Source organism: Malus domestica, chromosome 10 (genome assembly GCF_042453785.1).
Source record: "Malus domestica chromosome 10, GDT2T_hap1".
Taxonomy (NCBI): domain Eukaryota; kingdom Viridiplantae; phylum Streptophyta; class Magnoliopsida; order Rosales; family Rosaceae; genus Malus; species Malus domestica.
The window spans coordinates 30,556,586-30,568,458 of NC_091670.1; the positions used below are offsets into that span (position 1 = coordinate 30,556,586).

The window sequence follows — 11,873 nt, forward strand, 5'->3', positions numbered from 1 at the left end:
TTTCAAGAGCGTGAAGAAGGCTTTCATTTTTCCCGTCGAGTTGGCAATGAATCGAGGGAGAAAGTTAATCTTGCTGAGCAACGACTGTTGTTGTTTATGGTAGTCGAGGGTGGAGCATTGATGATTGCTCGTGCCTTTTCTTATCCACCTTAATACGACGATGATGTACAAGGAATCCTAAAAAATTGCCAGCTGATACGCCGAAATCACATTTGGCATGATTCATTTTAAGGTTCTGTTAGCACATACACAGGAAAGCCTGTCGAAAATTGTCCCTGCCGACGTTCTGATTTGATTACAACATCGTTGATGTAGACTTCGATGATGGTAGCAATCAAATCATGGAAGATAGTATTCATGGCTTGTTGGTATATGGCACAAGTGTTCTTGAGGCCGAATGGCATGACGACCCATTCGTATTTGCCAAGTACCCCCGGGTAATGAAAAACGGTCTTATAAACATCAACATTGGCGATGAAAATCTGGTTATAACCAGCATGTCCATCCATAAAGGATAAGATCTCGTGGTTTGCTGCTATGTCTATTAACAAATCTAAAATTGGCATTGGATATTCGTCTTTTGGAGTTGCCAAGTTCAAATTTCGAAAATCATTACAGATACGCAAGGCACCACTTTTCTTTAAAATTGGGATGATGTTTCCTAGCCATTCGATGTATCGAGCTATCTGAATAAACCTAACTTTTAAAAGTCGAATGAGTTCGTCTTTTATGCCGAGTTGTACTTCGGTTGAGAATGGTTAGCGGAATGGTTTACACCCTGGTTTGATACGTAATTCATGTTCAACTAGTGTTCGATTTAAACCAGGCATCTCATGGTAACTCCAAGCAAAACAATCCTTAAATTCTTTGAGCAAATTACAAAGCTTGGTTTTTACATGTTAGGGTAACAACACACTAATGAACAAAGGCCGCGGCTCTTCGGCTGTTCCAACATTTATTTCTTCTAAAGGATATTTGACTTGAGGTTGACTATCCTCGAGCTCGGCTGGTGCAACCTAAACTTTGTCTAGTGAAAGTATTAGGCCGTTGTCTTATTCGGCCAAAAATTTGACTAAGTTTATGCTCGAATTTGGTTGCTTGGAAATAGCATACCAATGGGCCAACAGTCATTCTATGGTAGATGAAACCATGACCCAGCATCTGTCCTAACTATTTTTAGACATCAACATCTACGTCCAAATCGGCCAACCCAAGTCTCGTCGAATCATGATGGACAGTCTCGGCGCCTACCTCAATTGCTTTTTGTACCAAGATTCGAGTCGGTCGTCCTTCATCGTTCAAACCCTGTAAGCTAATATAGCCGACGTGATTATCGTAACATCGTGCCTGAATCATATTGGCTTCAAACGGCTAACTGTCAACTGGATGAACCACAATTGATTTGCCGTCCCAAAAGATGATAACCTGATATAATGAAGAATGAATGCAATTTGTTTGATGGATCCAATCCTGATCGAGCAAGGCATTATACTCAGCCTTGGAGTCGACAATAAAGAATGCAATCATGTGATTGCGACCTGCAACGCTTACCTCCAAATGGAGCACTCATTTGGTCTGGGACTTGTCACCGATGAAACTGCTCATGGTTATTCCTGATGGAATGAGTTCATCGTTAGATTGTCGTAGTGCCTTCATAACAAATATGGGCATAATATTGACTATCGCCCTACAATCGATGAAAATTTTAGAGATTGGATAACCTTCAATGTGAGTCGTGACATACAATGGTTTCAAATGTTGAAGATTAACCGAAAACGAGCGGGGAAATAGTATGGCCAGAGCTGCTTTAAGTTTGTTGTCTTTACTCACTTGCCCATCTTTTTCGGTGGCGATGAAATCGACTTGTGTTGCTTCCTCAGCAACCACATCCCTATCCAAGAAATTCGGTTGGTGTGTGGTTGGTTGAAATTCAGTAGGTAGAACATGGACCATGCTGATTTCCATATTTTTTAAGACTGAAGGGCTCATCAGGTCTTGGTCATTGTCCTTCAGGTTATCGAGTGCAGTATCATGCTTTAGAGCATCCTCGACCTGATCATTTTTTGCCTCATTGGATACTTGTTCTTGTTGTACGTAAAATGAACCTGTTTCATTCTAGTTGTCATCCTCGAGCTTATTCGTTGCTAGGGTTTGATTTTGTCCCTACAATGCTTTATGTGCTCATTCTTCATAGGCGATTCAGGCGTCCCTTGTGGCTAGGCAGGCATCCAAACGCTCCACACGATCATTCTCATCGATCGTAAGGTCGAAGAGAGATACGGTCGAGAAGACTCTAAAATGACATCATAAATACTGAAGGTTCTCAAGAGAAAAAAGAAACTCGACGGTGTCTATGTCTGTGTATGGGTCGACCTCAAAGCTGAGAACCTAAGCTTCACGTATATGCTAAAACCTAGCCTGTATTGCTGGATTAGTGGTTTTCTAAATAATCTGTTCAGCATCAGGGCAAGTTAATGCAAGGTCGAGAGCTTTTTGACATGCATTGGGTAGGTCGTATAAATCATGGCAGAATGTTTCTTGTGAAATTCTCACATGTACTCCAAGGATTCGATGAGTGGAGGGTGTAGATTCTGTTGAACTCTTATTAACGACTCTTGTAGGGGTAATAAGGGAAGTTTGCTTTCGGCTTCTTTTTTGAAATGCTCGAAACGAGCTTTCATCTCCCCGGGCCGAATGAGGAGTTTGATACGCTTATTGGATTCTTTAATGGTGGTTTCAAAGTTGCGATCAATTACCTTTTTTCCTTGAAGTAATTCAGCCATGATTGATAGGGGTTGTCCGTCATCCCTACTTCATGTTGCTTCTTTCGGCTGCCATTTGGTAGTTGAAGTAGCCTGTGCTGCCTGTCGTCGAGCCATGTAGTCTATCTACTGGCATCGACGTTTCTACGTTTTGGACTATCTCCCATATCACCCTACAAAATGGACTCCTAGACAACAAAATGTTTTGAGATATTGATGAGCCCAAATGTTAGTTTTATATGAATTTGAAGATTTCAAGCACCATATTTTATTAGTAGCAGAAGATGAAGAAATGTATACTTATAGCAAGAAGTAGAGCTAGAAGTTAGACATGAACAATACTGGAACAACTGGACAGAAAGAAGAATTGCACAACATCGACAAAATGATAGAAACATAGAGGAGTTCATAGCAGATAATCAAAAGATGAAAAAGCAACTCAATAATGCAACAAGTGGAGAATATTTCACAGTATCACCATGTAAAGTTACATACAATAATTCAAGCATTAGACAAAAATATAAACATCATTGTGAAACCTGCCAAGATAAATGGAATAATGGCACAAGAGTAAATAAACTTACACCTTCTTTGTACCGTTGAGATTTTTCAAATAAGAAAATATTGTGTGCTAAACATAATTCCACACATAAAAAAAAACATAATCATTATCCAAAAAAATAACTCAATGCTAAGTAACCTCATCCCTTGTGGATAAATTGGAGGGAATAATCAACCACGAATCCACCTGTTACTAAACTGTAGCCTTTCTGACACACTACAAAAACTGCATATCCAGAAAAACCTTTAACTTAACGCCCACTCGGAATCAGAAGAGGAAGAAATGACCCAATTTTGACCTCCATCTCCTCAGTCTTCTTCTTCCTCTCCACATTGATTCCGATCAATGAATCCCCAACCCTAATTCCCGGCCTTCCAAACAACGTTACATTGCTGATCCTCTCCTTCGTCCCCTTCTCCCACCATGCCTGCCTCCGACCCACCTGCAAATCATGAAGGCTCTTCCTCTCCTCTAAAACCATAATCACCTTCCACCAAACCCACCACCATACCAACCTCTCACACCTCCTCTGCGTCTTCCCCCAAGACCCCCTCTGTTACCGCCCCTTACCTCTTCAACCCTCGAACTCTAGCGTGGTGCCCCCTCCCGCCAATTTGCAACCTCCATGTCTACGGCCTCTGCAACTTCACCCCCCTCTCCATTGGGCCCCACCTCTACGTCATCTGCAGCTCCATCTTCAACATTCGCTCGTTTCTGATCGACCACCCTTCCCCGTCCTCCGCCGTCTTCTGGTTCAACTTCAGCACTTCCTCGGGGAATTCCTCGCCCGATGCTCACGCCGCGCGAAAGTTTCGCCTACGCTGCAGTTCCAAAATCAGGAGAGATCGTCGCTGGCGGCGGATCCCGGCACATTTTGTTTAGCGCGACTGGAAGTCGAACGAGCTCGGTGAAGCGGTATGATATTAGGAGAAATGAATGGGGTGCAATGGATGAAGTGCCAAGTTCTCGGGCCTGTTAGAAATTATATATTATAATATGAAATATTGTAATATATAATTTTAATAATTGAATGAAAAATAGTGTAACCCATTTCTTAGAAAGGTTATGTTGTTTAGGTGTATTCCCTTGATAAGTGATGTATACTTATAGATGAAAAGTTACATCTCTTTAATAAGTAGAAATTTGATTCTATATAAACCCATGAAACCATTGGTATAAAAGATAGAAAATTAGAGTTAATTTTTACTCTTGAGAAATAGGGTTTCCCCACTTTGTTTCTCAAATGATTCGTGTGTCAAATTATGAGTCGTGTCTTGAGAGTACGGAATATATAAAGTTCGCTAGAGTCCGAAGATTGAAGTGCTTTGACTTCGGATTATAGATTGTTGAATCCTAGGAGATAGACGCCTATCGAACTACAAGCACAAGAGTAGGGGCGAAATTCTATCTTTAGGACATTGCATTTATGCAAGCCTCAATCTCCAAGTTTGTCAGCTTTTCTAACTTTATCTCTAATTGTTTATATTAATCTCATACATAATTGATGTTGTGATTTTCTTTATGAATACTTTCATTGAAATTCTTTTATTATTTTCATATTTTCTAATATTGCTCCAACAGGGCCGTGTGCGTGGGGTTCTTTGTTGGCGACGGCAAGAAGATGAAGTTCTGGGTTATGGGTGGGTACGGCGAGTCCAGAACAATATCAGGGGTTTTCCCTGTGGATGAGCATTACAGAGACGCTGTGGTGATGGAATTGAAGAATGGGAATGGTGGTTGTAAGTGGAGAGAGGTTGGGGATATGTGGGAAGCAGGGGAGAGGATGAGACTGAGCAAAAATGTTGTCGTCGAAGATGGCGATGATTGCGGTAGACCTTCTTTTTCATGCTTGATCACAATGTTATATTCAGGTAATTTTTGTTTTTGAGCTTGGGCTTGAAGTAACATTGTTTGTTATGTTCAGCTAGTGACAATTGGTTCCAATTAGATTGAGATTATTCATGCTAATCTAATGTTAGTGTCAGCATTAAATATCTCTACGATGCTCCAAGTTGAAGTTTTTTTTTTTGTTCTGCATTGTGAGCATCATTATTGGATCTGTTTGAATTGGATGTTAATTGAGTTCAGTTTAGTGGGTAACATTTGTTTTCGAATGAACTAAAAGTGTGATCGAGATAGGCATACTTGGTGCTGGTTCATGTTGTGGTCTATAGATGCATAGTACATTTTCTTAGACCCACCAAGTGTGGAATTTATCTTTATTGATTAATGGAATTTTGACTGGGAGGTGGGCCAAAAACTTGTCTTTTCCGTAATTTGGGATAAAGGGTTCGAAATGCTATTGTGACAAGCAGAGTTGCTAAGATGGTCTAGACCAGAGAAAGTATCCACTCAGGGACATTCCTGAAGAAGTTTGTTGTGAATGGAGCAATGAAATTAGTGCTGGAGTTTGGTGGCTTAGATTAGAGCCACATTTGAGTCCCACATTGGCTAGGGGAAGAGTCGTGCAGTGCTTTATAACACTACTACAATATTAGCTTTAGTTGTCGGATGATGTGACAGTTTAATAAGTCATTATGTCAGATAAAAGACATCTGACACATCATTCAATTAGTGTCGGATAACAATGAAGTCCTGTCGGTTATATTCGACATAAATTCCTGGCGTATATTTAGTGTCGGATGTAACCGCCATAAAAGTATTATAACTACCAGTATTTTTTAATTCTTTTTTTTTAATATTTTTAACAGATTCTGGCGGTTTTGAAGTTAATGGTGGCGGTTATAACCGACAAAAATTGACTATTTTATTATTTTTACGCCAAAAGTTTTTCAATTTGTTGTTCATTCAAATTTCTTCCTCTTACTCTTCATCTTCAATCTTCTGATTTCTTCATCTTCAATCCTTTTCTTCTCTTCATCTTCAATCTTTATTGAGTAAATTACATAAAACTACCTCAACTATTGGGTCATTAACAGTTTTATACCTCGTCTTTAAAAAGTTTCAATGTCATACCTTATCTTTGAATTTGTTGCAACGTCATACTTTCTGTTAGTTGTCTGTCAATTCCTCTATTAAATGCTGACGTGTCATGAGACGGAGCCTACTTTCTATTAAAAAAATTAATAATTTTTTTAAATTAATAAAATATTAACTAAATATTAAAAAATTAAAATAAATAAATAATAAAAAAACAAAAACAAAACCCAAACCCATATCCCATCCCTCCCTCCCCCACTGCGAAACCCATCCCCCCTTCCCATCTTCCCTATCTGTCCCCTCTTCCAAACCCATAACCCCACCCCACCTCCCCCGCAACCCCTCTCTTTCTCCCTCCCGAGCCTCCCAACCACCTCCCTCTCCTCTACTCTCTTAACCTCAACTCAAAACTTATAAAATAAATAAATAAACAACCAGTTGAGGTGGTCAGACTTCAACGGGAAGGAATGGTTGGGTGGGGTGCAACGATCTGGGTTCTGATTTGTTTCTGATATTTTTTTTAGTTTAAGTCTTGAATGAGAGGGGAAGGTGAAGAGAGTGTAGGAGAGGGAGGTGGTTGGGAGGCTCGGAAGGGAGAATGGGGGGTTGTGAGGGAGGTGGGGGTGGGGTAGGCGGTGGGATGGATGGGGATGATGGGAAGGGATGATGGGTTTTCCACCCGAGGGGGAGGAGGAGGATGGGATCTGGGTTTGGGTTTCTTTGTTTTTTTTATTTTTATAATTCTTATAATTTTTTTTTAATATTTAGTTAATATTTAAATAAATTTTTTAATATTTTAAATAGAAAGTGGGTTCCGTCTCATGACACGTCAGCATTTAACAGAGGAATTGATAGATAATTGATGGAAGGTATGTGTAACATCCCACATCACCCAGGAGAGTGGATCCTGTAAGTTTTATATGTATATTCCTATCTCTAGGTATGCATAAATGGTTACGCCTCTCATAAATAACCACTTCATAGTATAAAGCCATCCATCGTCTATACTATAAAGAGGGGTTTCGAAAACATGTTCTAGCATCCTATCGTCATCCATCAGATAGTCTACCAGTTCATGGTTTTTATAGAAAATACGATATATTAAAATATAGCTCAATATAGGCTAACAATTAATTCCTCACCAAAAACACGAGACAAAAATTAACATATTCAATAAACATGCTTATCATAAATCAAATCATAAACTCGTAAGGCATGCTATTCATTTATGAAATTGAACTATAAAATCATGTAATTTTAGAAGGGGTCCGCTTACAGTACTCAGCCGCCAAAAGCTACGCCACTAGCGAAGACAGAAACGTCACAATAATTGCCCCTAAGCACATAAATAGCACATTTAGTCAAACTCTACTCAAACGATTGAATTTGGAAAAATGGACATTGGAAATGGGTTCAGGGTTTAGTTTTAGGCTTGGATCTGGATTAGGGTTTAGTTTTAGGTTAAATAGGGTTAAGACCTATTGGGTTTTAGGTTTAGGGTCCTAAGGTTTTTTGGTTTAGGATAGTTTAGGAACAAAAGAGGTGGTTTGGGCTTGAGCCCAAACCAACACAACGCACAAACATACACAACATACGGCACAACATACACTCACACACACGCACACATGTCACATACATAACACACACACGCATGCACTACACTCACACACACACGGACGTACACCCACACACACACAAATGGCCCAAAGGCCTTAAGGCAAAAAGGGCTGGGCTTTAACCCCTTTAACAAAAACCGGCCCAAGGCCCTTTGGGTCTTTAAAACAATTAACCAAAAACCAAAAATAAAATAAAATAAAAACCTAAAAGGTTTTTGGGTTGGGTCTACGGGCCCAAAGCCCTACGGTATAAGGCCTAAGGCCTTTTGGGTTTTAAAACTTAAAACTAAACTTAAAAACTATGCGGGCTAGGGTGCTGGGTTTTTGGGCTGGTCCAAAACGGGCTTAAGACCCGAGGGTTATGGGAAACGGCCTAAAGGCCTGGTGTCAATGGGGATGAACGGAGAAGAACGCCTGAGCTTCTACAACTCCGGCCGACTGCAGACGTACACCACTGGCTTTGAACTAGGTACCAAAATGAAGCACGAGATGAAATGAGTTGTTTTATACCTTTGGTTTGACTTAGAATGGCCTGAGGTGATCGGAAAATCCCCTAACACTCACGAGTTCGCCTGAGAAAGGGTGTGCTTTCCTCCAAGTCGATTTCGCCCTACACCTTGGAAATCACGAGATGGAACTTAATAAATCACATCCAATCTTTGATCTAGAACGAAAAATATGGTAAACCCAAAGCTTACCTAACCGGAAAAAATCGAAGGAAATTCGTCAGAGCTGTCCAAGTTTTGTTGTCCTCGCAACAACTGAGAGAGAGAGAACGAACTGATGATAATGATGATGACGTCATTGACGTCGGAGAGGGTGGTGTGGTGATGGGTATGTGAGTGCGTGAGTGTGGGTGTGTGCTCATAGAAGGACGAGAAGGAGAGAGACGAGGGAAAGAGAGCTCGGGTGAGAGGAAGAGAGTAACCGGGAAGCTTACAAAGAAAAACAAGGTGGGCCCCACCGGCACACTAATTAAGGCTTTAAAACAATTTTTAAATAAAAATAAGGTTGGGGTGTTTCAGGGTGACCCATTGGGAAGTTCTTGTGTGAGTTCCCAGAAACAAAACCGTAAAGGTGTGGTTGGGCCCAAAGCGGACAATATCGTGCTACGGCGGAGTCGAGCCCAAGATGTAGTAGGGGCTCGGGCCGGGATGTGACAATTTGGTATCAGAGCCAATCCCTGGCCGAAAGTGTGCCTACGAGGACATCGGGCCCCTAAGGGGGTGGATTGTAATATCCCACATCGCCCAGGGGAGTGGATCCTGTAAGTCTTATATGTATATTCCAATCTCTACCTAGCACAATGCTTTTTGGGAGCTTACTGGCTTCGGGTTCCATCAGAACTCTAAAGTTAAGCGAGTTCGCGTGAGAGCAATCCCATGATGGGTGACCCACTTAGAAGTTCTCGTGTGAGTTCCCAGAAACAAAACCATGAGGGTGTGGTCGGGGCCCAAAGCGGATAATATCGTGCTACGGCGGAGTCGAGCCCGGGATGTGGTAAGGGCTCGGGCCGGGATGTGACAGTATGACATTGCAACAAATTCGAGGTTTGACATTAGAACTTTTTAAAGATGAGGTATGAAACTGTTAATGACCCAATAGTTGAGGTAATTTTATGTAATTTACCAATATTTATTTATTTAGAGATTTTAATTTAATTAGTAAGATAAATTAAGAATATTTGTGTTCCATTAGTTTATTTTATTCATTTAAATTGTTATGAAGAAATTGAGATAAATATTAATTGTAAATATTTATGTTAAATTGACAATATTTAATATACCATAAATTGGTAATATTTAGTAATATAGGTATATATCATGTTAATTAATTAAATATTTCACTCTAATTGCTATGAGGATATACAAAACTTGAATTGAATAAATAATCAAGAGTGTAGATAAACATATTTTTGTTAACCTTTTATTGTTTTTTAATTTGTTTAACTATCTTTGTTAACATCTTTATAAAATTTTATAATTTATAATGATAATTTTTATTAGTAATTATAATAATTTGTGCTTCTTATTATAATTATAGGTATTTTGGGCGGGATATTTCATGTGACTTTGATTCAAAAAAATTAATGGCGTAGAAAATCCGACTGAGGAAAATTTTGTGACGGTTTTTGGTTATTTTTGTCTGTTATAACCAACATTAGTCTGACATCCATAAATGTACCGTAGTGACATACATAAATGCACTGTATTGACAGAAACATAAAAGCTCTGTCAGATTTTAATTTCCTGGCAGTTTTAATTGACGTCCTGTCGGTTATAACCGACAACATTTATTACCCTAAGCTAAAATAATTCAACCTCCCATTTTTACTTCAGTCGTTCCTCTTCTCCTTCTCATTTTCACTTCCAGTCATTCTTCTCCTTCCCATTTTTACTCCTTCCCATTTTCACTTCCAACCATTTTGACTCCTCTTCTTCTTCTCATTTTCACTTCCAGCCATTTCTATGGAGGAACAAAATGAAGGCCATGAATTCCAGGAACAAACTGAAAACGGTGCGTTTTAAAGTAATTATATTGTGGGTTTTTTCTTTGTTTTTTTTGAAATACATGACAAATGTTTGTTTTTCATGAATTCCAGGAATACCGGAATGGTTTAAAAGCGGAGTATTATACCAAAAAATTAATGATTTGATATTTGGTATTGAAAGATGTTTGTCTTATAATGTTTTTTTTTTAACTTTTCAAGAGGTGGCAGAGAAAAACAAATATAATTGAGAGTTAAAAACTATGAACCATACAACTGGTTCAAAAACTTTTGATAATATGTATGTGTTGCTAATTTGTAATATATGTAGTTAATATGTATTTGTTGCTCTCTTTTAACATATTTAAAGAAGAACAAGCATGGGAAGGAGCCGGATCCCATCTCCTTTTTTCGAGCTACCCATATTTGAAAAGATGACTCTTGGATTGATGAATCGTCACATCAGAGAGGGGTAAATGGTTCATAACTCTATTCAAATTATGACTATTTGTATTTAATTCTTATTTATCTTTCTATTTGAATTGATGAATTTGTGTTCTAACAATTATTTAAACAATAATATTGTATTTTTTAGAACACATATTATTTAAACACAGAATTTGTGTTTTTATGAACCTTGTTTATCTTTCTATTTGGATTGATGAATCTATGTTTTTATGAGCCTTAGTTATCCTTCTATATTTCAACTCTTAATAATTTTTTATTATTTTGTTTAAATATTATATTGCAAGACATTTATGCAAGATCTTCAGGTGCTAGTTCTTCCAAGAAATCATCCAGGGGTGCATTGGTCAAGGTGCTAGCTAAGAACAACGAATTGAGGAGGAGGGAGGAAGAAGCCTCCAGACAGTTGGCGGCGGTAACGGTTCAGCTTAAGCAGTCAAAGACCGCGCAGCAGCAGGTAAACCAGCAGCAACAGGCGATAAACCAGCAGATCATGATGTAGCAACATCAAATATTGATGTTGCTTATTCCACAAATGCAGCGGCCACCACTCAGCCCTTAAGCATCACAGCATTCGGCGCCCAGTCTGACACTTTACTTACTTTGGACAAAAGTTTTTTGTATAGTTATGTATTATGGCAAATTTAGATGACAGTATTATAGGTTAATGTATATTTGAATGCATATTATGTTTGTTATGAGCTTTGTTTATTTTATTCACTCATTAAAATTTTCTTTTATTCATTCAGTAACAGAAAGTTTCGTATTTTTTTCAATTATTAATATTGTTCTATGGGTTGTGACCGACGAAAAATAAATAGATTTTTTTTTAAAATATTTATGTCGGTTAGAACCGACAGAAGCATGATGTGAATCCGACGGTATTTTTAATTTCCTGGCGGTCATGAACGACATTAATTGATAATATCCGACAGTAGTTTAGAATTTATTGTCGCATATATCTAACACAAGTTCAGTCGGTTTTAGAGCCTTAACCGACAAAAAATTCATTTCCTGACGCTGGCAATTCTGTCGCTTAT

At 38.8% G+C, this 11,873-nt stretch overlaps 1 pseudogene; it reads left to right on the forward strand.

Annotated features, from left to right (window-relative positions):
- Positions 1 to 3,321: 3,321 nt before the first annotated feature.
- Positions 3,322 to 11,335, forward strand: LOC103422261 (F-box/kelch-repeat protein OR23-like; annotated as a pseudogene).
- Positions 11,336 to 11,873: the final 538 nt, after the last annotated feature.